The sequence below is a fragment of the Falco punctatus genome (assembly GCF_963210335.1).
Source record: "Falco punctatus genome assembly, chromosome: 12".
Classification (NCBI taxonomy): Eukaryota; Metazoa; Chordata; class Aves; order Falconiformes; family Falconidae; genus Falco; species Falco punctatus.
In genome coordinates, this window is record NC_137592.1 from 26,364,108 (window position 1) to 26,385,531 (window position 21,424).

At 39.9% G+C, this 21,424-nt stretch overlaps 1 protein-coding gene across 10 annotated transcripts in view; it reads right to left on the minus strand.

The window, feature by feature from the left end:
• The window catches only part of SLC30A10 (solute carrier family 30 member 10), a 146,301-nt gene that overhangs the window by 76,833 nt on the left and 48,044 nt on the right, over nucleotides 1–21,424 (minus strand). For 4 of the 10 annotated variants that reach the window (XM_080408552.1, XM_080408549.1, XM_080408551.1 and 1 more), the window contains one exon: nucleotides 1–14,298. This exon is cut by the window's left edge and continues 45,785 nt beyond it. The exons of 5 other annotated variants lie outside the window; for them this stretch is intronic. The gene's annotated coding sequence lies outside the window, so the exon portion shown is untranslated. Of the gene's footprint in view, nucleotides 18,023–21,424 lie in introns of all 10 variants that reach the window. One more of the 10 variants, XM_080408550.1, reaches the window with a different exon arrangement.

Below are 21,424 nucleotides of genomic sequence, written 5' to 3' on the forward strand. Positions count from 1 at the left end.
CATTTAGGGCTGAAGTTGCTTAAGGCCAAGATTTAATCAAATTATAGTGAAGTGTGATTACTTCTCTAAAAGAAGGTAACTGTATCAATTTTACCAACATATCCTCCTTCAGCTCTTTTATTTAATCCTATCCAATCTTCACAGAATCCCAGAATGGGCAGGGTCGGAAGGGACCTCTGGAGATCATCTAGTCCAAGCCCTGCTGAAGCAGGTTCCCCTCGGGCAGGTTGCACAGAGTCACATCCAGATGGGTTATGAGTGTCTCCAGAGCAGGAGACCCCACAGCCTCTCGGCAGCCTGTCCCAGGGCTCTGCCACCCTCAAGGTAAAGACGTTCTTCTCCATATTCACATGGGACTTCGGTTGTTGTAGTCTGTGCCCGTTGCTCCTTGTCCTGTCGCTGGGCACCACTGAACAGAGCCTGGCCCCGTCCCCTTGACACTCGCCCTGAAGACATTTGTATGCAGTGATAAGATCCCCCTCAGCCTTCTCCAGGCTGAACAGCCCCAGTGCTCTCAGCCTTTCCTCAGCAGGGAGATGCTCCAGCCCCCTCATCATCTTCACAGCCCCCCGCTGGACTCTCTCATAATCTTAGCTCATGCTCTTTGATGTTATATAGGAAACCAGAATTATACATATTCAGGCAACTCAATGCTAAGTGGGAAGACCAGTGTTTTTGCATGCTGTCTTGCTTTGTGAGAAGCATCCATCACTTCACAGTTTCATTGCTCACCAGCTGCTCACATAGGTGAGGTGAGACACTCAGACCTATGAGCCTTGCCATCTTAAGATTTGCTGGCAGAACACAGATATAAGTCGCAGCTTGCACCCGGCTGGAAGCAACTTGTAAATACGAGATAAACCAATGCATACAAAAGCACTGTTTTGAGAAAGTTAGCAGTTTTCCTGTCTGAAGGAGCCAGGCCAGCAGATAATTCTTTGGAGTAATTTCTTCCCCTTAGAAAGTACTTAAGTGACCTTAAGCTGATGAGCTGGCAGCAAATACAGCTCGAGTTCAGCGGATGCACATGTCTGCACTGCATGATTCCACCACAGGGACCCAAGACCTTGAGAAGCAGCTTTAATTGAATAAAGCCATCCAGGGCATGGACATCACTCGCATTGAGTTGTTGGAACAGAATGAACTGAAAGAAGCGCTATGGCCTAAAAGCCATAAAACTGTACTGACTGTCTCCTCCAATCATTGTTTTGGCACAGAATTATACAAAGTTGTCTTTTCTTGTTTTGTTGCACAAATATATGACACAGATTATTCATTCATTTTTCAAAAGATCACACATGAAAGTTATCTTCAGAATGTCTCTAGATGTACTGCTGGAAACAGCAGCATAAAATCCTTTACACAAAGGATTCATGTTTTTTTCCCCTTTGGAAAAAAAATGCCTATCTCTTCAATTTTAAATTAAAATTTATCAAGTATATACATACACATGCATATAATTTATATATTTATATATTTACATTAAGCTTATTTTCCTAAGACTTTAGAAAGCTATGAGAAAAACTACTGCAAGGAAGACCTTCTTACACGTTTTTCTTTGGTCTCATTAGCCTCAGTGTAGCAGCCTCAGGTTCCTATAGTATTTACATTGAGTACATGATGCATTTGAAATATCACTGGTAACAGTTAACATTGACAGTGTTGACTGTAGAATAGTCAGTAGAAATTACCTACCCTTGCTGAAAGGCTATCAGTCTCCTTTCTATTTATTTTAGATAGCCTCATAACTGTAGTTTTCATTAAACACATTTTTATACTACGAAAGAGCTAGGAGCAAGAATGTCCAAGCCCAACTTAATTCTATATGGATAACAAAAACAAAATAGAAAGAATCAATTAAAATTTGCTTCTTCCATTGTCTACACTAACAGTGCATGAGAGGATTGGGGGAAACTTGCCCATGAACTTGTTCAGGACAGAGAGTCTTGTGCCTTCTTCTGACTGCTCAGAGTGCTATTTCATGACTAAGTGGCATAACGTATTACAAAATCTAAATTAGCAGGTAATGTGCAAATAGTGACAAAGCTTTTTAACATACAACTAACATTTTAAAAAAAGTATAAAACCTGTTTTCACTATAATTTTGTTTCATATTAGCTCACATGTTCTTCCCCCAGTGAAATGGAGGCTAACAAAAGGAAATAGGACAAGCTAGACCTCTAGTGTAAATCAGTTTATAGTTCCTCTGCCACTAAACAAAATCATGTAAGAAAAATGATGATTTTACCTAAGCTTATTTAAACAGTATGATGGGTCAAACACTATTCACACTTAACTTGAGCAGGCAAAAAAACTCTGCTATTTAGAAGGCTAAAAGCAGCAACAGATAGAGCTATCTAGCGTGAGGTTCTTGTAGGGCTCAAACTTCTTAAAACCAGAACAACTTGATGAAACATGTTGCATTATAAAGAGCAAGTTCAAAGTCATAACAACAGGTGAAATGCTGATTATTAAGTCCTGAATATGTTGTAACTGTTGTGCAGCAAGATACAAGAGGCATCAATATCACAAACCTCAGATATGGTAGTAGATGCAGTTAAGAAGAGACTGGATGGATGTTCCTGATTGTTGATAAAAGGCTGCTGCCCCTGCCCTCCAATACAAATGAAAGCTGGCTGAATCTACATCAAATGTCCTTCTGGAATCTTGCAATGCTGAAAGTCCACCTGAGCATCACCCCAGAGGTGTAGGCTGTGCCTGCCCCATGGGTTTGCATCCCTGCACATTGAGACAAGCACACACAGCAGTGAACGTCATTACAAATCTCACTATAAACCTTTCAAAGATGCTTACCATCAATCAAGCTTCTCCTGGACCTCTGAAAAATATCTCAGTGTTTTAGGAAAGAGGGAGGTTAATTAAGTCAATGGCAAGCTTCCTTGGGAGCTTTTATTACATGAGTGGCTCAACACAGTGTCAGGAGGCGTTATTGTTTGGAAAGCACAGGCTCATTTTTCGAGAGAAAGAACAAAATAGAGGTTGTTCCTGTGTCCATTAGAACCACTACATAACTTTTCCAGAAAATGACAGGATTTTAATGTCAGGGTATTCTAGCAATTCCATCCTGAGTCATACAAACTCTCCCTTTTCATAGAGTTTTGACCAGAGTTATTTTTCGGCATAAATTGCTTTTCTCTGTGAAACTGTTCTTTGTCTTCATCGCAAGCGTCTTCAATTGATGAGTTAGGGAAGTTGTCACTCATCATTTCTTGCTTCATCATAATGCCTTAAAGCTTATTTTATATTTAGTACTATGCTGTATATAAAAATCATGGTCATGAAAGCTAATCTGCAACATTTCAGCAAAGTCAGCAAATATTGTTGCAAGAACCTTAAATGTAAGCACTTTATAAAAACACTTCCATAAGTAAAAAATTACCCATACTTGAAAGGCTGCTCAGTCAGGTTTTTATACTGAGATTGTCACTGAGATGCCTTAGAAGCTGTGGGTTTTAGAAACATATTTTCATTTCTTTGTCATATTTTTCTTTCCTTCCCTTTAAAAAGCTTTTTCTGCTCAATGAAACATGAATAGTTGATCTTTATCAGAAAGAGACAGAAAGATATTCTGGATAGCACCTAATGCACTTCCAAACCATGATTACTTTAACAAAAAATTAGGGGTTGAATATTTCTTCTTTGGCTTTAGTATTCCAATTTATTTATCTTAGAAATATGGCAAAAAAAATCAGATGCAAAGGCACAAAAGTATTTTGGCTTTGTTATTGTATATGCTATACAAACTATTTGACATAAGAGCAACTGTAAGTGACATCGAGTGAAACAGAAAACACTGATCTTCCTTATAAAGAATAAACCTAGCCACTGTTTTTAGGTATGGAAGTTATACAGTCTCATTCCTCCACATTTAATTGTATTGCACTGCTTCTTTCACAAACAATTCATGCTGCCAAATGCTTCCAAAAGTTTTACAATACAACTGTACAGATTTTCCAAGCAAATATCATAGGTATATTCTTAATTGCTTACTTTTTCCCAAGGAATCATGTAGGTTAGCAGATGGTTAGCATCATTACAAAACATTCTGAACAGCAACCGATTGTTTAAACGTCTATGCTGAAATAGGAAATCTGAAGGGAACAAGTGCATTTAGTTTGCAATTCCAAGTAGGACAAAAAGTTACCAAGACTAGATCTTTTCAGTACAACTCTATTCCTCTATAAAAGCATCAATTCATCAGTTTGATCTGGTTCAGCATAATCCAGCATTTGCCTCCTTTCTGGCCTAACACAAGTTATCTAAACTAGTTTTCAGATGCTGGCATTTTAAACAAGTCGTATAAGGTTTCAGAAAACCATCCTCAGTTTGGGATTCTTACTAGGAGCAAACCCCAGTGCCAACTCTTACAGAAAACAACTACACATAGTAGTGATTTTGGGGAAGTTCCTCCTTTGTTTTTATACTCCCTTCTTCAGGAAAATGCAAGCTATTTGCAAACATTAATTAGACTGACTGGTGTCTGAGAGAAAGCTATCTCTTAAATGGAAACTGCAACTGCTTGTTACCTGGCCTTGTCAGAAAGCATTACCCATTCTCCGTTTCACTTGCTAACATTTGGCTTAATATCTGGAACTTTTACTGTGATATGTAGCCTAGAGAGAACATTTCTAACAGCCTCTTGGCCATGGAGAAATCTTGTCTTCATGAAGTTAAACAACAAACCACCGGCTGACTTCAATGGGACATTTGAGGACCTCCTGTTGTGTCTATTACCATGACATATGAGCATCTTTGGGAGGCACAACTGATATTTATAGTTTACATGAACAGGCATTAAAGTCACCCCTTTTTACAGAGGTGGAAATTGAGGAGTAGAGAGGCTACATCTTCAGTTTTAAATGCTAAGGGCTTAAGCACTTAACAGACATTTCAAGTGGTTTTGTTTCCTTTTTGTTTCTAGTGAGCTGATGTTCTATGTCTTTCAGATAGATGAATCCCTCTTCTGGCAATACTTACCCTGTATTTGTTGGATGGTTAAAGTGAATTCCAAGAATGTCATTGCCTAGACATCTTTCTGAACTCATATTTGACTTGTAGTTAAAGATTTTGCTTGAAACTCAAGAACTAGTCAACAGAAAAGGTGAAAGATCCAGACTGAGATTCTATATTAACTTCAGTAGACAATCATTTTATTCCTTTCTATGTTACAATACAATCTGTTTGTCCCTTTCTATTACTTGGTCTCTCATAAACTACTATAACATAAATACTATTTAAAAACATTTGTGAGTCTGGTGGCCATTAAGAGAGCGCAGGGTGTGGACACCACAAGTTTAGACTGGAGTGCAAAGGGAATTACACAAGGGAGAAAGCTATGTGATCAGAATAGACTCTCTCAACTTCTTTCAAAGGCATTGTTGACAGATTGTGTGCTCTTTTTATTCACGTACACAGCGATCTCAGCTTTATTCAGCCCCGCTTTTTGAACATCAGTATTTTAACTGAATAGATTTTAAATAACCAAGAGGAGTAGGTACTAGCTCAGTAGTGTGATAAATGATCTAATTTTTGATAAACATCTTCCCAGACCTGTCTTTGAAAAGAATTCAGTGTACCACTATAAGGACAAGAGTCAGGAGAGTGAGTGACTTTACCACTTCTGCTTCAGGTCTTCAGCTTCCCTTTCAAATGCATCTAGTGAGGGTCTTCTTTGTAACCTTTGCCTGCTGGTGAGTGCCAAAGACCTCTAGCAAGGGAGCCATGCTCTCTGAAAAGACCCATGTGCATAACATATGCCACTGCTGTTGCTTGGTAGCACTTGCTCGTGCTCCAAAGGCCTTGTATGACCAAGGTGCACAGTGGAAGACTCTCTATAAAAGACATCTGTAGCAAGCTTGCACAAAGGGATTGTCTGACACCAACAATGGGTATGTTTACCAGCTCATGATGCATTCATGCCATATAGGTTTGCAGATGTTCTACGTCCTAAATTACTTATGAATATCTTAAGGGACATCTGTTCCAGACGTTAGAACGGGACCCCCTTGAGATAGCTGCTGCTACATCAGCTCACAAAACTTGAACAAGCTGTGACTGCAGTATTCTCACCAGTCTTTTCGCTTGGTATATGTTTCTACTTTCTAATTTTAAACTTGAAACTGTCTGCTGAAAAATGACTCAGAAAAAGGATGGGTGACTTAGTATGGAGGAAATTAGAAGTCCAGTCATAGTCAACCCAGACTTTTGACCCTGAGTCTGAATCACATTAATTGTATGTACTGTAACCCCCACACAAAAATATACACAGAATCAAACAATTACTTTTGAAAAAGCGTCTGGATTTCCATGACAGTCTGGCTTGGTCTGGAACTGAAAAAGGAGACAAAAGAAGAAAAGGCTCTTCGTGCAGTTTTTCCAGTCCTATTTAAAGAAAAAAGTGTGCGCAAAAATCTTGGCCTTACCATAACAGCAACATTGTGCTTGGCTTCATTGGGCTACTCAGGAGTCCAAAGCATATGAAGTGTGTTTGGGATTCTCAGCTGATATGACAGGCACAAGGCTTCTCACTTCAAAGAGCATTGTCACAGTTGGTCTCAGTCATTGGCATTCTCAGAAAAGAGGGCAAAAACTACAAGGGTCTGAGGGACAAAGTGGCTTTCTGCCTCATGGTTTTTTTTATAAATTAAAAAAGCCTATAAGCAAAACCTTTACTCCATATTAAGTTTCAAAGTGCTTTTAAAATGAGATAAAAGCTATTTTCCCTCATTTTAGAAGAGGGAACTGGAGGAACCTATGGCAAGGAGCTGCTTGCAAAAGGTCACAAGCAGAACAATACCAGCAGTAACAGCTTCCACCTCGCACGGACTACCCACCAATGCTCTGTTCACTATGAAACATGGGCCTTCCATCATGCAGGGGATATCCAAAGTAAATTATACCCATAAGATGAACCTCGCTGCTTTAGCAATAAAAGGAGCCATGAGAATTCCTTATGTTACTGTTCCCTTGCTTAAAGGTTCGTATCTTCTGTTAATTTGGCCCCACCTGCTGTATCTGACAGAACCTCTGATCATCTTCAGGGTAAAATTAGGATGATGTATTTCTTTAATTTACTTCTCTCTGCTTAAACCTGAACATAAAGATAATTTTCTGTTGGTGATGCAAACCATGAAATATGTAGGAGATCAAAGACTGCACAGTTATAGTTGCTGGAATAACTCCAGTATTCAGAATTTCCTTGGTTTTAGTCTTTTTTTTCTCACAACTTTAACTTTGCATCATCTGGCTTTGTGCAAATTTCCCTAAATATCAAGACAATGAAAAAGAGAAAGAAAGTTGTCTGCAGTACCCCAAAAGTTGTGAGAATTAGGTCAGAAATCGTCTTCAGGGTGCGCAGGGATCTTCCCAGCTAAACAGACAGCTAGCAGAAGGATGCATCAGGCTAACAGAGAGAGTTATTTAACTATTTTCTTGGAAATGTTCCTCCTCTCCCCTCCATGAACACGCACAGACAGTCCCCATCTCCTCTTCATATAATCTTTTTTGAAAGATTAGGGAGGAAGTGGGGGTCCTTTGGAGGCTCTCAGGACCCATCCTTGACGAGAGGCAGGCTTCATTATCCAGACCTTTCTCAGCAGCACTGCACTTTGTAACTCTCAGTAAGTGACATTAAAGACAGGTCTGAGGAAGGAAGGTCAGACCCCAGGATGGGAGAGGCAAGGGGAGATGCCCCTGCTTCTTGAGGAGATAACATACCCATTGCTTCTCAGGCTTTCTTTAATAACTGCAGCACAATTGTACCCAGGGCCTCCTCTGCAGTAACAACAATGAGGAAAGGCGTACTCTATTACTCTTAAGTACTAAACAGTGAGCACCACAGTCATTAAACACTTACTATACAACTAGTCCTGCTGGACTGTACAACTAGTCCTGCTGGAATCAGTAACTGCTCTCAGCCCATGTCCAGCAGTTCCTGGGGCAGCCTAAGGCAATACTCCTGCTGCATAGTCCCAAAATTATTTCTTTTGTCTTTACTTTGGTTGCAGCAGTTGCAGAGACTACTTCACAGGCTGGATCACATAGCAGCACTACCCTCAGTTCTCCTCCCTCACAAGGAAGAGGGCATGTCCCTTAATATTGTAATGAAGGAGCATTTTTGAAAAGAAAACTGAGCCTTTCAAACTTTAAATGGGGCCAAAAAGGGTTGCCTTTAGGAAGGAGCAAGCCCACAGCAAAGCCTCAAGAAAATACATGTCTCTGCCACTCCTGAAATCTGAATTCTTCCAGAATCAAACATTCATTTTTCTATTTTTACACAAACGTTATTTTAACAGCCTATTGTCTGTTATACTTTTGTTGGCATTAAATGGAAAAGGACCATAAAGACAGAAAAATCATGAGGCTACCCTCTCCATATACTTTGAAACTAATGACTAGTCTGTCTTCACTCATTGTGACAGTAGGTCTCCTTCTTTTTGAAAATTGTTTCCATCAGTGGAGCCCTGAATTTTCTTTGCTGATGCTGTACCTCGGGGGAGAACTGTTATGATAAATTTCAGACCTGGCCTAAGATGAAGCTGTTCCATAGACCCAGTCATTTATTCAATTACAACAAGCTCTAGCTCTTTGGATGAGTTTCTGGGAATAGGAGAGCATGGATTTGGAGGAGGTACTATTTCTAAGAAGCTCAAATCCCTAGGGATCAGATATTCATAAGACTGCAACCACTATATGTTAAACAAAAGCAACATCTTCTGCCCCCAGTGAAATGTGATGATGTCTCACTCTCACTAAAAGAGCTATTTGAACACTGGTTTACAATTAACCACTTCTACAGCACTCAGAAACCATTTTAGTAGTTTTCTACATCTGTAAATAAGTGACTTGTAGCGCATGAGACTGTTTTCTGAAAGTGAAAGCCTGTTGGCTACTTTTGTGGCTGTTTGCTCAGAAAAGGTTTCACATGCAAGGGTTAAAGCAGTCATCCCGAAAATGTTGAATTCTTTCCTCCTATTTATTAGCATTCCAGTCAGCAAAACTGCAGACTAGTCATACCCCACTAGTCAGACTACCTGAACACAGAGCAAATAGTTCATGACAAACTTCCAAATCTGAAATTAAATGACTCACAATAACTGAACAAACTGAATAGCTGGCTATTCATAAATGACTTACAAAGAGAACAAAGGTTAACCTTTGGAAAGCCATTTAGTACTCACAGTTGGCCACGATCTCTTTTTTTTTTTTTTTTTTTTGCCTTTTAAAATAACAAAAGTGATCAAAAAAGCAAAACAAACCTTGAAAGACAAGCAACCTAATCTCAGAGAGATGACTCTTTGGATCGTGCATGAAACACCATTGCTGGCTCAGCACAGCAATTAGTTTGTGCAGTTCTACAAGAGGTGGGAGCTGTGAGCCAGAAGTAAGAAACAAGCCCAGAACCAGCACCAACTTGCCACTAGCAGTAAAAAAATGTAAAGAGGCAGCTTTAACTAGGCCTTTCCAAATCCGCAAGGGGGTCTCTGCCAATTACTTCAGCTTTCTTACTCTTATTCTACCTGGCTTCGTATAGGTCTTCATGGCATATTCAGCTGAGCATCTGAGCATTTTTTATTAGTGCAGTAAACAAAGTGTCTAACATCTCACTTGTAATGCTTTATTTCATCTACCCTTTCCCCCAGAAAAACAGCATGTGAACTGAATATTTGAGACACTCTTGAGCATGATTCATGAGTCCAGCTGAGTAATACACAACTATCTTTCTCCTCATCTCTTTGCATGCCTTTTCTGATGTTTTGCTACCCATGTGGCCTTTTGTATTTCATCTGAACCTAGCCTGTGATTCTGAAGAATTGGTGATGAATAATCGTGTTATAATTTTAATCTTTTTAGAGGTAGCAATTTTTCAGATTGGAACGACATAATGAAGGTTAAACATTTGTTCTACATACAATAATGTACCCAAAGTGCACATGTGTGTGCATCCCTGCCCCAGGATGGCCTGTTCTCACACAGTGGTGAGGAGGAAGACACCATTAAAACTCTATAGACTTTTGTTGGGTGGGAAGGATTCCATTTGTGGGGGTGGAATTTCACTGAGGGTTTTGTAAGGGTCACCTGTATTATTACTACAGCTACATCCGTGATCAGTGAAGCAAATGATTCTGTCTGTCAGTTATTAGTACTCCCAGAGCTAGGAAAAATAAACACATCCAAAACACCATCATCTTTTGATTTCCTTTCATCACATGTCTTAAAAGCCTGTGTCTTTGGAGTTGGTTTTAGACCAACATATTGAATGGATTTTGATTATGTATTTCCTTCTGCTTCTGCCACAGGATATAGCATTAATAAGAACTTAATGGGCATGAGAGATATATATGGATTTTTAGCAAAGCTTAGCTTTGCTCTTCTCTGCTTTCATAATATGTGGAGTCATGGAAATCCAGCTCCAGCTCCATGCAGTTTGATTCAGCTCTGGGGATGGCGTTGTGTTTACCTATCTACTACTGTAAAGCTTTGCTGTAGAGGAAAGGGAATGTATCCACAGATTGATTTGACCAAGATGAGACTGCACACTGCAGTGAGGACCAAGGGATACCTCATTTAAGTGGCTAGCAATAGCTACTACAGATACCTCAGTGGATCCTTAGCTGATATACTGAGTTGTGCTATGTCAATGTACAGATTCAGCATATTCCTGGCCTGGGCTGATGAAAGTGATCTGAAATAAATCTGAAGAATTACATTGTAAAACATCTTCACTACAAACATCAGATCAAACTCCATTGAAATTTCAGCAGCCAAACTGAGGTGATTCAATTTAATGATCTCAGACAGTTTGTTGACTGCAACATCAACCTCTAAAAGGTCTCTTACATGTGACCTGCTAGCAAAGCCATTTCTGAAGAACAAGATTGAATCCTGGCAGACCAAGCAATCTTAGTATTTTAATGTGAGCAACACCTGGATTTGTGAAACAGACACATTACATAAAACAATAAACCTTTCCTAACTCTGCCCTTCAGACCACGGAGAAACAGGCAGTGAAGAGCAGCATGGGTACTATTTAGATAAAAGAGGAAATTTCCTATGTTGTTGCCTATAAAGAACACAACAGAAATAATATTTCTATTCACCCCAATTACCTGATCAAACCTTGTACTAATTAGCACCCAGACAGCAAGGTACAGGTTTACTCAATGTCCTAAGAGATCCCACAGGATGGGAAGGATCCTAAAGCGGATGAGTGGAATTAAAAACTTCCCTTAATTGTTCTGCATGTCTCTAATGAATGTTACAGCCTATCCAATTTTTGGCAACACATACTGCTGGGGTATTATTCTAAACTTTGCTTCCTAAACCAAATAGCCTACTGTTTCAAAGCAATTTTGTTCCCTATGCTAAGGATTAGCTCAAGGATTAACAAAGTGGGCCATGGAGGGCTGTGACAGAGACGACGTGTGGGCAGTGCTTTTGCTAATTTGACCTTTTTTCACAGAAACTAGAGGAAACTGTGATCTGAAGCTGACATTTCCTTAGAACATCGCCCAGCTTTCCTAACACTGGGACCACAATTCACTGATAACAGGGCTTTGAAGTAGCTGGAGCAGAGCCAGGAAACATTGGAAGTATTCTTCAGAGAATATCTGTTTCAGATTACCCCAATTTATAGTAAGCCACACATGCTAACTTTAGTATTTCTTCTGCCTTTAAAGCTTTTCGTCTTCTGGCTGATTGATCTTGAGCCTTTTCCTTTGGCTCAGTACAGTAACATTTCTTGTCCAAACACTGCATTCCTACTTTGCATCCAATTTCTTCCCCACCATGTGTCACTAGGTTCACTTATCTTTCTCATCCTCTGACCCACATTAACATTTGCAAATACGTGATTGTGCTGGAGTTGAAGCAGAACCTGTGGCAAACACTGCTCTGAATAAGGCTAAGCAATCACATGTTGTGGCTTTCTTCATTTTGTTTATTCACACCTGCAGGACTGAGTCTTCTGGTTCTACTCTTCTCCTCCTTGCTATCAGAGACTGCATAAGGGTAACTCATAGGCAGGAGATAGGTTTTTCTAGTCCCACTGGAGTTGTACACCCAGCTTTCATAGCAGGTAATGCAAGTCAATAGGAGCAGCTCTGTAGGGCAAACCACTTGCTGCTGAGGATCCGACATCCACAGTTTACTCATGCTAAGTCTAGTGTGATCCCAAGTACTGAGCATTCATTTGCAGCTGCAGGGGTTTATGTGCACATCTTCCACTGTGGTTTCATACAAAAGGAATCAGGCTCACGAGCATTACAACCTTGTGCTGCTGCAAATCAAAGCTCACTAAGAGGTGATGGTGGTAATGCTCTTCTGATCCAGTTCATAACACCAGCACAGCAGTACCACTTGATCCTTCAGAATCTTTGGCTAAGGAAAGGTGCAGAACAATCATCCTACACAGTGAAATACAGAGGTTACAGCAAGCTTGGTTCTGCAACCATCCCTTGCCTGTCTAGGCAACGTTGTCCATGGCTGTAAAGCACCTTCAAGCAGAGCATGATGCATTGTTTGCTCTTCAGTCACACCACAGGACTGCTGGCAAGCATGGCTTTCACTGCCCAGCCTAGCCAGGAGTTCTAGGGCATGAGTGTAGATAAACAAAGCCCATTAAAATTATTTGACAAGTCTGCAGAACAATAAATGCCAGCATGGTTTAGTATCTAATGTATGGTGTGAGAGAGTCTATAACCTTCTATGAAGCTCTGAGACATTCTTTTGCCTGTTCCCAAGCTGGAATATTAATGTTACTTAGCACAAGAAAAGCGGGTAGCAGGCTATTCTACCATCAGGCACTTGTCTTGGAAAGAGAGTCAGTATTTATACAAATTCTTAGTTTCAACATATCATATCAAAACAATGACAGAAGTAATCCATATAAAAAGCTTCCATCTTTGTTAAATAGAGCAAAAATATCTCTGTCTTTTAATAGGAAGACAATATTTCCTTTTATCACTATTTCAAATAACTCAGGATGCTTTACAATCTAAATAAAGTAGACATTAGGAGTTGGGCTCTGAGATTCTTACATTTTGGGTTGCTATTTTTAGACCAGTCAACTACTGACTTTGATAATTTCCTCTACCAGGAGAATAAAAAGATTATCTGAAATGGTGAGAAGACCAGCTCATGCAATGGCAAGGAAAGGACTCTACACATGGCAGCTGGTTACCTGTTGCTCTTCCTTACAAGCCACGAAGTAAACACGGACAAAAAAGCACGCATCCACTTGTGCATCCTGCTAACATCAAAGCTCACACACACTGCAGCCAGGAAGTGCGGTAGGTTGGCCTCTGCCAGATGCTGGCAGCAGTCTGGAAATCTAGGAGAAGCTTCTCAAAAGGGTAAAAATCTGCTTAACAGTTTGAGGTGGTTGGGGGGGAGATCCACCACACCAACACAAAAGTATGCAGGGCACTCCAACTAAATCTGAGCTCTGTCATTAAGCAAAAGGCAAACTTATATATTTCCCTTCCTACCCTTCAGCAGCTCACATTCTTACATAAAATACTGTTCTGACCAGTTTTGGTGGGACAAACTCTGTAAAAAAGTTACTGCTGAACATGAATACAGATATTCATATTCACCCAGTCTATGATGCCAGCAAATTTTGAGAAAGTGCACCTTCCCTGCTGTTATCATGTGTTTCCTCTCTTTCTCTCCTTCTTGGGAAGTTAGACTATAATTTCACAAGAGGCTGTCTCCTGAAATTTCTGAGTTTTCCTTACTGTCATGAGAACAGCCAAAAAAGTAATAATTTTGGAAAAGACAAAAATTGAATTAATCCATTTTCCATATTGAAGCAACATTTTGAGACCAAATTTACCTACATTTATTTTCACTGAAATAATATGTTTCTTGACGCATTTTATTTTGAATGGAAAAATAATTAGTTACAAAAATATGATGGATGAGAACTGATCTCACCAACCAACAAAGCCACAAGTCTTTAATTTCAGGTTGACCCAACAGAATATTTTTTCCTTCCATTTTTCAACTCAAATTTAATTGTTCAGACAGCCATTTGGCAGAAGGCTTTACTATTTTTAAGGAAAAAATTCACTTGGTTATCAAAAGCAGTTGTGGAACACAAGCATGCCTGTTGGGGTTGACATGCACTGAGACTACAGGTACCTCAAAATCGTGAAATTTGGTAGGAGCCACACTCTCTAGGGTGACTTAATGAGTTCAGAAAAAGGTATAGACTGTTCTTCTTCCTGACTTTTGTTGTCATCAACTTCATTTCCCCAATTTTATCATCTGCAGCACCTGAAAAGATGTAATTAATGATGATCAGAGACCTTTCTTAAACAGCAGTCAAAACGACAATTTGGCACAAAGACACACTCCTGCTGTTTTCTGTTCAAATTGCTTAAGTGAAGGCAAACTAGTGCTAGAGAAGAAATGGAAGGCTCCGAGAAAGAGGCATCCATCTGCTTGATCCCGGTGGTCTTGCACATTTACTGTGTTGTGTGGAACTTGATACATTTCAATACGTTACAGCTGGGGAAACGTTACCCAAACATATAACCCAGAATTAAACTACCTTCTAAAATTGCAAAAGCACATTACCAACGATTACAAGCTTCCTGCGCAGCACTTTAACCATTCTTCAGAAGGTACCATCCAGCGTATGAGTATGTCATAAACTCCCTAAGTGCCATGATGTCAAGCCTGAGGGCGGAGTGGTTTCATCAAGGTCACACAAAGGTTGCATGGGGAAGGTGAAAACTGAGTTTAGTTCTCCCGTGTTCCAGTAAAGAGCTTGACAGCCAACCATCGTCTCTCACTGATGTCAGCCTCTGTAATAAATGATGTCTCCTCGGTGGGGAACTGCCCAATCTGACATCATTAGCAGATCTGGAATTGCTAAAAGGTTTAGGGCTTCAGCATGTTTTGGTTTTAATTGAGCATGAAGCCGTCTTGGCAATAACACCAAAAAAAAGCCTTACACCCAAATAAAATCTGTTTGGATTGGCTGGTCTTTATGAAGTGATTCAGAACAACAAAGCTGCACCTTCTTTCTTCACGTCGGCACAGTTGTCAGGACTAAATACTGTGGACTGCACGTCCTTGAATGAGATTGATTGCACAACATTTGCGAAAGTGCAAAACACTTGAAATGCATCTTGTGTGGGAAGAAAACAAATGGATCAGCCCTCCTTCCCTTTGAATCTATTTGGATTATTGCAAAAACAAACTGCTGAGCAGGAGACAAATAAGTAGGGTCATTCTTGCAGGGAAGAGTGCCTGTATCACATTCACCCTGGGTAAAACTAACATATCCTCATATGGCTTTGGAAAGATTTCTTCTTGGTTCCCAAAATGATCAGTTAATAGTCCATGAAAGCAATCTTTACAAATAAAAGCACATTTCTAAGTTTAGGGAAAATAACACATTAACCCCTGAACTTAAAATCATCCTTAATGGCACCATTCTTCCAGCGACCGTTGTTCTTGGTAATAAGACATGCTTTTGAAGATCAGAATTCAACAAATACAAAAAGACATTTTCCCCCATTCCCTCCTGGCTCCTTGCTGCCCACCTCATGAAGGTGTTCCACATGCTCCATATGCCACATGCTTCAATTTCCAGAACATATATTATCCATAATTGATTTAATCCCTCAGCATTGGGAACCATAACTGCACAATAGAAGGATTATGTCTGTTTCTTGTTCTCCTCACCTCTACGATACATGCATTTCTCACAGACAGCAAAGATGTTTCTTCTGTAGCATCACCAGATTTATTCAGCAAGAGCCCAGTCCTACCACATGGGAGTTTTATTGCTCATTTCAGCAAGAGCAAGGTCCCAGTCTGCAACTGTTTATCTAGCAAAGCATTTTCACAGATAAATTATACCAATCTGTGAGGTGCCTTGACTTTACCCCATGTGCATTCTTGTTGCCTTACCCATGCAAATTCCAGCAACAGTGTGGCCCTGCAATCACACAGACCGATCAGCTGATCTGGCAGAATGGGAACTTTACCCCAAAAAAAGTGAACTTTTTTAGCCAGATTAACTTGCTGCATGATCACTGTTGCCAAAGCAAAGGATGAGCCCAAGCACCTAGTTAGATGGAGTGGCAAGAGTGGAACGGTCACTTCCCTTACAGCTTGAAGTCAGCTCAGCCTTGGAGAGCCATCAACAACATATCTTTCAGATGTACTGGTCTGTAGAGGAATTGTAGAGGAACTGTTAATTAAAAATTACTCTACACTGGTCCACATCCTTTGCTGATAAGTCAACAGTTAGATCATCACTATAGAGGTCTGGACTTAAACTAGATAACAATTTGTCCCATTATAGCCAGTCTCCCCAAGGCTGAAAATATTAAGTAGGTCTCCAATAAAAATGAAATACGTCCTCAACACCAGTCACTCCTGTTTTCATGAAGGGCAGAGCAAGAAGACATATTCTTAATCACATGCCTGCTCTGCAAAACATGTTGTGCTTATCTGTTTGTCAGCCCACAGCCATGATTCAACTGTAATTAGGACTATTCCTCCTAACCAGTAATTTCATCTATCATTATTATTACTTTATTATTTTTTTAATGGCAAAGAGCATCTACCTACATGGAATGTAGGAGGACTGTTTTCCTTTTGATATTAAAAAATTCTTTCTCAAAGTAAACATTGCCTGAACCTCAGAGTTGGTATACTGTTTAGGAATGCAGCTGTGCACAAAGCCAGAGGCTTTTCAGAGTGTTAAAAGAAACCTCAGGCGTTGGAGTCAGCCCCAGGAAGCAGATGAAAATGATGCGTACACGTGTCAAAATGCCAACTTCAGCTGTGTGGATATGTCAACATGATTTGAACATGAAGGTAGAAAGGCAGAGGCTGTATGGGACAATGAAAAAAAAAACTTTTTAAAAGGCTTTTGTTCTCTGAGATGGATTCACTGCATAAAAAAATAACTTCAGAAAATAATACACAAAAAGGAAAACTGAAGCAGCTATTAAGAATGAGTCCCTGTTGCTTTTTAAAACAAGGTTAGCAATTACAAGCACACCAAATCTTTGGTATGTCATGCAACTCTTTCATTTGTGGTTAACTTCAGATTAAGATAAACTTCAGTGTTATCTTCATTTTCTTTCCATTCCATATGCTTTGTTTACAAGTTGGAAAGTGTCACCAGCCATCCTAAGCTCATGTTAGAGCAAACTTCGTGGAGGACAACAAAGCATTGCTTACAGGACATAATCCCTACACTGTAAAATCTCCAGATCTAATAAATATTTCTTTTCTTTCCACAACATAGCTACTGTCTCCAGCATTATGAGAGACTATTCTCCTCTCCTTACCTTTGCCATATGATAGAGTGGTGGCCAAACCTAGCTCTCTCCCAGCAGGTCCCTGCACTGCCATATCCTTCTGGTGCTAAGACACTGCCTGCCTTCGCAGTGGTGGACTTGGTGCTGCTATTCAGAAGCTGGACAGGGAGCAGAGAAGCTGGAGAGGGACAGGGTCTAAAAGTATTGCCACAGTCTCAGGTCTCTTTGCATAACTCAGCAACTCACTAGAAAACCGAGCAGATATGAATAGATGGGAATATAAACCCCTTACTCTGCAAGGGCAAACTACTAGGTTACCGAAGCGGTAACATCAGAAGCAAAGCCAGAGAAAAAAAAAAAAAAGAAAAGAAAAAAAAAAAAAAAAACAAAAAAGAAATCCATAGATGATAACTTTTCAATAAAAGCATTAGGTATAAAAAATGTCCTGATTCCGAGTTACTGTCCCAGTCCCTTTAATGGCCATGTAGTCATAGCTGTCCGTCCTCCTCCAGGACAGTTTAAGCCAGATTTTACTTTGCCGTGACGGACCTTGGTGTTCAGCTTTCAGAGGCAAGGTGAGCAGTCACAGGGCACTCCCATCAGCACTTGTCTTGATGAGGTATCGCAGGTCAGAGGAGCCTGGTTCAGAGATAACCCAGCCACTGGAGCAGCGTGCCCCAACCAAAAGGAGCCTGATGCAGGACTTTGAGAATCTGCGAGGTAATGTTTTTTATTCTGATTTCTACTTTCCATTTCCAGCCAAAAACCCAGCAATTTTTTTGCACATACAAACAAAAATGCATTTCTCTGACATATTTCTAATAAGAAAGAGTAGTGGCAATTCAAAGCTGAAATTCATGATCTAGCTGGAGACTGAGCTCTCTGACTGATAACAGGAACAAGATATATTTGATGAAGCTTTCTAGCTATAAAGGAAGGATAGGCAAAGTTTATGAGCATCTCATTTGCACAGTGCTCTAATGTAATGGTGGAAGGCTAGGATTTGTCTGGGTAAGCGAAAGGTAAGGTGCAAGACAGTGCTATGTCAGATCCGCAGTGAAAAAGCAGAAGAAAGTTTATCTGCACAGATGCAGTAATAAAATGGTTTAGTAGTCAATACCAAAAAAAAGCAGACATTTTTGGTTAGGAAACCAGGTAGATATAAACAATCCTGTCTCTAACAGTGAGCTGGCATAGCAGGTAAAATTAGTTAAGATGCTTAACACAAAGAAGCAAAACAAAACAAAAAAAATAAATCCCAGAATAAACAACCATGAACTACATATTCTTGAAACGCAGCATGGTTGCGGTGATGACATTCAGACTCATAAACTCGGTTTAACAAAATATTTGGGCAACTTACTAGCACAATAAGAAAAATAATTATTTTCTGCTCCCTTTCATCAAGTTAATGAGAAATCATTTGGAATGGGATGGAATAGAGACCTCCACCACCACCTCTCCTGGTGTGATGAGCCTAATTCTACAGGCTCTTCTGCTTGGGCTTGCCCAATCCAAGCTATCACTGCAGATTCCTTGAAATGTGAAATGCAGTTCCCAACATATGCTATGAAGGTATCAAACAGAATGCACTGCGAGCAGAAGCAGAACTGTATGTCAAGTCATACGAAAACTCTCTGTTTCACCAGCATAACCAACAGAACATGCAACCATCATGAGTTTCACATTTCTCACTGAATAGGTAACAGTGGAAGAAGAACAGCAGCGATGCCAGAAAGAAAGGTTGCCTAACGCACATCACAATGTTGTCAAATTCAGTCCACCAAAGGATTTATAGAGCAGAATTGTCTACACTGGGCACCAGTGAAGGACTTCTGGCTTCCCCTTGTTTGAATCTCCCCAGGAAAAAGCACTGGAAGTCCCCAGAGGCACTCAGCCACCATTCCTGGAAGACAGCCTGACAGTCATTATAGGATGGAATAGAATGGGATGGAATTACACGAAGTTGAGGTAAGTACTTTTTGTGACAGCTTTTCTGCTCATTCTTCCATCTTTGTGACTCTGATCTAATAGTAACTGCAAATGTTAAAGGAAGTAAATCAAGTGTTGGATTGTGCCTCCTCTATAAAAAGTCATGAACATTCACCTACTTTAATTCACACTTAATAAAATGCTTCTTGGTAATATGGATAAGAGGAATCTGAAATACCTTATGAAACGGTGACACATAGATAGCATAGACACCATTACAATCACAAAACTAGCCAAATTCGAGTCTCAGTTCAGTAGGGTAGAGGGAATTGTACCAAGCATTAAAAACAGACAAATACCCCAATTTTCCTGTGAGGCAAAACTTACAATAAGAAAAAAAAAAAAAAAATCAGGTCCACTAAAATACCCTGCTTCGAAAAGTGAAGCATCTAATTTGATTTTGCTTTTTTCACATATATATTTGCTTTCAGAGAGAGATTCATTATTTTTAATTGCAACATATCCAATTCATAAATAAAATTTGCCTCAAAAAAAAAAAGCCAAAATACAAACACATATCCAGATAAGGAAATGTCTTTCAGTCTTACCGAAGCATGGCATTTTATCTATTATCTATATATTATATAGATATATATCTATATATATATACCTATATATTATCTATTTTAATGAAATGTCACTGAAATAATTTTTAAGAACCTACTGGAAATTTTTCAATACCCTCTGCCTAGTCAAATATCCACAATTCCATCTCAGGAAAGTAACCTTAGCTTTACTTCAGAGCAATTTTATATGTCGAGGGGGCAGCTTTAAGAGCAGCCTCCTCTCTGTCAGTGTCTTTAGCGCTGGTTGGCATGGAGGCCGATTGTGGCCCTTTTTATCTAACAGCTATTCTATGCAGCACATTCGTTACTCTTTGCTGCCAAGGAGACAATCTGTTTTTCATTTCCTCTGAAGAAGAGCATAATGCTATGAGTAAAACATCAGATATAATTAGGCAAAATGGTTAAGTGCCTGACTGAGCCGAGAAATGGAACCGTGCTGGATATGAAAGATAGCCACACACCTGAGAAAGAAATGAAAGAACAGACAAAAGCACTGCCCGCCCAACTGGAATGTGCAGAGGCTGTCACGCAGTGTCCTTCCCGCTTGCAAGCGGGATACTTCCTAGGGATTGCGCAGACTGATTAAGTATCCTCTCATAACATCTGGGTGGGGAAAAAAAAAAAAAAAAAAAAAGAAACCAACACACACAGATCCTGCTGCTTTCCTACGTAACGAAGTAAAATGCAAGATGGAAAACCTGATTCCTGCACGTTTATAGATCTGGACACAACCTAGACACAGTCCTCCAGTGCTTTATGCCAATTACATGTGTACCTCTGAAAAATGTCCCTTAACATACACAATGAGGAGTCTGTCAAAAACCTTTTGCTACTAACAGCAAATATCAGTTGATTCGTTACCATTCACAAGAAGTGAATGTTTTGGAGCAGGAAAACCTGAATTCTTATATTCCTCTGAGCCACAACAGTGAGCAGCACCACCTCATGCCTCATAACCCATGAGGTTACGGAGGGCTGGAGGTCCCCTGGAAATGCAGGGATCCTTCAGAAGAAAGCAGAAGAGCCAACTGTCAGGTAGCTGAAGCTCCTGCTCCAACAAAGATGGGCAAAGAGCATGCAAGGTGCAGTTAACTACCACCAATGACCTCACACTCCTCCTCATTAAAACTCAGTAAATACAGTATTGCTATATCTAGCAACAGACCACAAGTTTCATACTAATGCTGCAAGCCTTGTCTGGACCTGTCACAGCCTGCCTAGAGCTTTCTTGCAGCTTTATTCCCTTGTAAAAGTAATTTTTTTAATGACTTGGTGGCAATTGCTGTATCTGTTTTATTTTGCTTATCTTTGTTTAATGATGTCATACAACAACCATTTTTATAAGAGGTAATTGTCACCAGTAGCTCTTCTGTAGCAAAGAATGAATAGAATGAAACGTCTAGAATAACAGTACAGTTTAGGTGAATAAAGGCAAGGTATGGCAGCAGAAGACTTGAAAGTGAGGATGCAGGTCAAAGCGTAGATGAGTGTGAGGCATGGGACGATTGGAGAGCAGGCACAAGATAGCACTAGAGACCAGGGGATGTAAACATCTCA